Source organism: Mycetomoellerius zeteki, unplaced genomic scaffold (assembly GCF_001594055.1).
Source record: "Mycetomoellerius zeteki isolate Tzet28-1 unplaced genomic scaffold, Tzet1.0 scaffold76, whole genome shotgun sequence".
NCBI classification, from domain to species: domain Eukaryota; kingdom Metazoa; phylum Arthropoda; class Insecta; order Hymenoptera; family Formicidae; genus Mycetomoellerius; species Mycetomoellerius zeteki.
This window is the reverse complement of record NW_017257786.1, coordinates 67,532-73,801: the sequence shown is the minus strand read 5'-3', so window position 1 is coordinate 73,801 and position 6,270 is coordinate 67,532. Positions and strand designations below refer to the sequence as shown.

General features: G+C 33.6%; 1 protein-coding gene and 1 long non-coding RNA gene across 2 annotated transcripts in view; both read left to right on the top strand.

Annotated features, from left to right (window-relative positions):
• LOC108729561 (coiled-coil domain-containing protein 134) overlaps positions 1 to 6,270 on the top strand; it is a 55,911-nt gene that overhangs the window by 24,881 nt on the left and 24,760 nt on the right.
• Positions 222 to 5,514, top strand: LOC108729563 (uncharacterized). Its single transcript, XR_001936939.1, has 3 exons — positions 222 to 232; positions 329 to 332; positions 5,441 to 5,514. It is a non-coding gene; the product is annotated as an uncharacterized lncRNA (long non-coding RNA).

Genomic DNA, 6,270 nt, shown 5'->3' with positions numbered 1-6,270 from the left:
TTTAGTAAATTACAAGTGCAGTCGGTAAGTCATGCAGTAGGTAAGTCTTATGGTAAGTAGTTGGTACAACCATTAGTAATCACCCTGTATATATATATATATATAGGAAAGTCACCGATATCGATATATCACTTTGTTTTTAGACAATGGTTACGTTCAGTAAGCGCAATGGTTGCACAACGGTTCAGTGAAAAGATGCTGAACGCGTTGTTGTCAGTGCCCAATACGCAACGTGTTTACTGAGCGGACGCCATTTTTTCCATTATATTTTAAGACCGCTACCTGAACTCAACATGTTGTCGGTGTATAAGCAACATGACCTAAATAGACACGTTTTTGTGTAATTCTATACCTCTCACATCATCTGCATCGTCAGCAGCAATTAATATCAAATGTAATAAATCCATGTTCACCGAATAAACAATACGAACGACGAAAATAACAAATTAACCTAAATAAAGTCATACCACGGTAAATAGATGATATAAGTCACGTAACTTAAGAGAATAGAATCGTTCAGCAATTGGTAAGCGCTCACTCAACTTCTTCTTCTTTGTTTATTGGTTCTCGCTTCCAAGTAGGTAATAGGAGGACGATACGGCCAGGGGTCGATTGTGTATCTCAAAACGAGGTGAAAATTACAAAAGTGAGCGAATTTACTAGAATACTGATAAATTCATTGGTCAACACCTAGTAAATTTGCTCACTTTTGTAATTTTCACCTTGTTTGAAAATACAGAATCGACCCCCAGATCAGGTCAATATGAGTAATCGAATAATGTCTTAAAATCGGAATGCAATGCACCGGCCCCCTCGAACCGGGCAAGTAGAATAAAAAAGATGATGCAATAAGAATGGAAATGGCTAGACGTCCCCTCAAACACTGGGCGCCTGCAACTACGACGCTTCCGCGCCGCACAGACGCGCGTCCAGATGAATGAAGAGACTATCAGTATAGAGATGCAGTGCACAGTTGAAGCCGATCAGGCGGCCAGACGGTCAGCCACGCTTTTCAAAAATATAATCGAGGTGACGTAACACCCGAGACGAGAAGAAACACGTCCGACCCGCTCGAGTGATCTCACAAGACTGCCGCTCACTTAACGGTTGTCGCAACATATTGGAAACAAGTTGAGCTTGCTGAACATAGCCAATGTTTCTTAAACAAAAAGTAAAAATAAAACTTTAAAAACATAAGTACAAATTAAAAAGTGTCTTTTATCAGATAGTATAAGCGGTTTTTATAATACTATTTGCAATTTTGCAATAATTAATTTTTTTATAAGATAAGCTAAAATGAGCATCTGATAAAATGGGCTCCAAAACTGACAGTAAGCAGTAATGCTACGTATGCCTATTCTTTTTCTTTTATAGGAATTATCTGGATAAGGTACCTACCTACAAATGAACGTATATAAGATTTTCCAGAATCTTTTTACTTCGTTATAAAATATTTTTATTGAATTATATGGTATACATATTTACTTTACGCTGTTCTGCAGGATGCAAATATGTAACGCAATGGTTTTTCAAGAGTTTTTCCATATATGCACGATTCATATCGTTTCTCATATGGAGCCTTCAGCTCCAAAAGAGCAATTTGACATCATAAAGCAACATTATAAAGATTATGTTAGCTCATGGTCTGTTTTACAGACAGATAGGGCGGTTTACGCTCCATCCCAATTTTACATTTAAAATCGTATTATGGAAAAATTAAAAGAAGAAATAATATAAATAAAACTGATTTAGCAAACTAAAAGCATTTAAAATGACCTAATATTATCAATAATATAGTCACTATTATTTAAACTACGCAATTTGCAAAATAAAATCGTAAGAACTTTATTTTTGCATTCGTAGAATTTGTTTTTAACTGATTTGGTATAGAAACAAGAAACAAATGTACGAATTATAAGTTCGTACTTCTTTAATTAGCTGAACAGATCATGATTTTATTAATAAAGTTCAATAGTTAGTTTCTGAGAAATAATTAAGGGGCTGTCGCTTTAATCTATGTCTGTATCGGCGACTTTCCCCTATACAGGATGAGGCATTTTAATCGCCTCAAGCGAATATCTCAGAAACTAAGAGAGATACAAGAAAAAGTTTTATATAAAACCGTTACTATTTTTCTTATTTCCTTGTTTCCTTGTTGTCATAACGTTTGACATCGTCGATTACAAATCTGAGACCCATCCGTATTATGGCTTACTTTTTATTTAATATAACGTTGTTAATTGCGTTTTCCTCTCTGCGTCTAACTTACATCTTTAAGACATTTTAAGGTAGATATTTTTTATTTAATTTGTATGTTAATTTAATTCACTAAAAAACGTTTTGATAATCTAAACTATAACGTATTGTTAATTTATTATTTATTTGTAAGATTGGAGAATTGTAAAAAGAGTGAGATGAGATCTCCTTCGATTTTAAATATGGACCACATGTCATTGATACAACCGAATTCTGTACTGGACTTTATAATTTAACTAAATCTTCCGAGAATTTTATAAGTTTGTTTATTGTTTTGCATTGAAAATGACCCGATCGGTGTCGAAACGTTTGCATGTATGTAAGAAAGTTTATTAAATATTCTTTATGTTATAATTGGCTCATAGCCCATTCTTTTTACTACTGATTTATTCTGATTGAGCCATATAGATAATTTATTTTATATGAAAGTTATAAGTTTTCTTGGGGGAAAGAAGGTGAAAATAACAGATTTTGGATAGGGGGCACTACCAAGATCAGATCAGGGTCAACATGAATTTTTTAAATGAAACCCCCAATTTTTTATTGCATATTCTTGTAGCACACCTCGAGAGCTTTCCAAAACGCTATAATAAAATATTTTTTTATGAAGCACTTTTCGAGTTATAAGGTTTGCATGTTACAGTACCGCTGGCATTATCATTACCCAAGGTATATGACCGACGACTAAAACATCTTGAATGTTGTTCAGAATCATGTCTGAATAACATTTGTCAAGATCGAGGCCATTGGAGATTGTAGGGGAAACCGGGGCTAAAAGTTCCGATTTTGAAAAAACAAAAAATGACTAGAAAATAATGTAGTTATTCTCTTCACTATTGACTTATTTATTGTTAAATTTACTGTACCTTAAGATTCTAAGTTTATATTTAATGTATTGTAACAGATGTTTCATAGGAAGTCATTTATTTGTGGCTGGTCGAAGCGGAACTTCTTACCCCTTCACGGGGCTAGTTGTTCGCATTGGGGTAAGTTGTTACTAAGAAATAAGGGTTGCTTTTAATGAAATGTTTCATTTTCATGATACTTATCGGCCAGCGTCTCACATATATACTCTGAAAAGCGCCTTCCTCGGGTGATAAAAATTGTTTAAAAAATTAACAAATTATTGATATCACCAGAACTCTTCGGAAAACATTAGGATACATTCAGAACTATACGAAAAAGTACCATAAAATTAACAGAACTCTTTGAAATCAGACAGCGTCTCATCTTCGTTCCTTTTAGAGACTATTTTTTAGTGAAAAAAATTGTTTAATAATCAAAATAATATTGTCAGAACTCTTTGTAGAACTATGTATCTTTTTAAATCCTATAAGAAACTGTGGCTAGAAACTTTTTTAGATGAAGTTGGCCCTGTGTGAACTTGACATCTCATTTTGAATTTTGGATTTCTCGGCTTTAATGGTCGGAACTATTTATTTATCCTGTATATAGAACTATAGAAAATAAACTCAGAACTCTCATTATTTAATGAGTTTCCACCAAGTGAGACGCTATCTTCATACACACAAATCGTCTGTGAATATATTTTTGTTATATGGACATATTCCAATCTTCTTGAATCCATTAATTATATTGTTGGGAATTGATGCTAAAGGCCAAGCAAATTTGACAATCCCTGGAATATCATAGACGGACATGATTTTTCCAGGGTTATTACGCATCCAGTTATCTTTTGCAACAGCACAATAACTTTTGAACGGTCCATAGACATTGACATCTAATGGTTGTAAGCGATGGGTACAATGAGGAGGAAAAGAAAGCATTATGACCCCATTAGATTTTGCTTTTTCAATAACGTTTATGTCGATATGCGAAGAATGATTGTCAAGTAACAACAAAACTGACTCAGACAGTTTTTATCTTCTAGCCTTCTCGTATAACAGCTTCAGCAGCTTTACGCATAAGAAGGCTCAATAGAAGTAGTGCCCCTTCCGATCTTTCGTTTATATGTTCGCATCCTAAAAACACAGCAGGAACTATTTACACATTTGCAGTTGGGCAAGTAGTTATGGTTACAATATGCCCCAAGTTACGATAACAACTAGCCCTTGTCGACACATGTGGCAATTCGTGAGATTATTCTGCTTATGTATTGAAATAGTCTAATAAATACTAATGCAACATTCTTAAATGTTATTTGATCCATAAAGACGAAACAATAAATGATATCGACGTTAAATAATTGAAATAGACCAAAAAATAATGACCGAAAAATATTTACTTTACGTAGTACGTGACTAGGTATTGCTTGCAACTATACGATTCACTGTCGCGGACACTACTGAAGTGCACGACGGAATAGCGTGATCGACTCACACAACGGAAACAATTGAAAACACAACGCTATTCCTTTTCATTTTGAAGATATAACCGTCGGAACAACTTATCCCCGGAACAACTTACCCTCGGAACTTTTAGCCCTGGTCTCCCCTACTTATTTTCATTTTTACGGAGAAATGAATTTTCAGTGCAAAAATGAAAATTAGAGGAACAACCTTCAATGACCTTGATCTTGAGAAGTGTTATCCAGATCGTGATCCTGAACAACATTCAAAAAGGTTTTAGCCGTCGGTCGCACACCTTGAGTAATGTTATTGCCGAAACTATAACATTCAAGACTTATAACTCAAAAAGTACTTCATGAAAAAATATTTTATTATAGCGTTTTGGAAAGCTCTCGAGGTGTGCCACAAGAATATGCAATAAAAAATTGGAGTTTCCATTAAAAAAATTCATGTTGACTCTGACCTGACCTTGGTAGTGCCCCCTATCCAAAACCCGTTATGTTCACCTTCTTTCCCATAAGAAAGCCTACAACTTTCATATAAAACTTTTTCTTAAATCTCTTTTAGTTTTTGAGATATTCGCCTGGGGCGATTAAAATGTCCCACCCTGTATACAGGGTGTTAGTTAAGTATATCGCCATACTCAACAGAGCGATTCTTTGGTTTATTTCAAGTAAAAAAGTCCATATAAATATGCATCCTAAATGATTTAGTTTCCGAAATATAGGTGAATGTTCGCAAATGTTTGACGAAACGGTAAATTGCGTTGGAGATATTTTCCTGCATAAATATGTCTTGCTTCACGTGAGTTATCATTCGCACAACCATAAACAAAGTGTCAAAGTCAAAGTCACAAAATCAAAAATAGACTTTAGTTCTGATCTTTGAGAAGAAGGCTCGATGGATGTATCATGGCGCAAGGTGAACATTTTCAATAATTCATCTAATTATTTTATTTCATTAGAAGAACTGAAGCCTGTTTTTTTTTGTTTTTGACTAGTTTTTTACTAGTTCAAGCTGTATTTCTTTCAAAAATAAACAGATTATTACTACACGTTAAAATTTTTTTATTTCGGAAATTAAGTCGTTTAGGACACATGTTTATATTGACTTTTTTACTTGAAATAAACCAAAAAATCGCTCTGTTAAGTGTAGTAACATAGTTAACTAACACCCTGTATATGCATATATACATAATTACAGATTTTAATTTTTATTTCAAGATTTCGTCATATCATTTAATATTGTCCTATAGGGGATATAATTGTACCAAAAATAAAAAAAAGTTTGGATTTTAAATATAAATTATAAATGAAGATATTGTAGTAATTTTATTTGTATCCGAATTTCCTCTGCATTTCCGAGTTATTTATATTTAATTATTCTTCAAGAATAATATTTGACACTTATTGAATAATCATAGAATAATTATTTTCATTTTCAGAGAAACTTGATTATTCCGGTTGAGTAGGCTCATTTATTATATGCGATGATATGTATTGGTACACATTCTGCGTCGACTGATTTACATTTGAAACTGCGAAAGCTGATAAAGCTGCTTACATTTGTGGTATTATGTAATATTTATAAAGTCAATTATAATTTATGATATTAGTAAATTATTAGACCAGAAAAGAAGGTGATGAAATACCATCTGGAGACACGATAGTGTCTCGGCGCTAAGCCAAGCGCAGCGACACTGCCG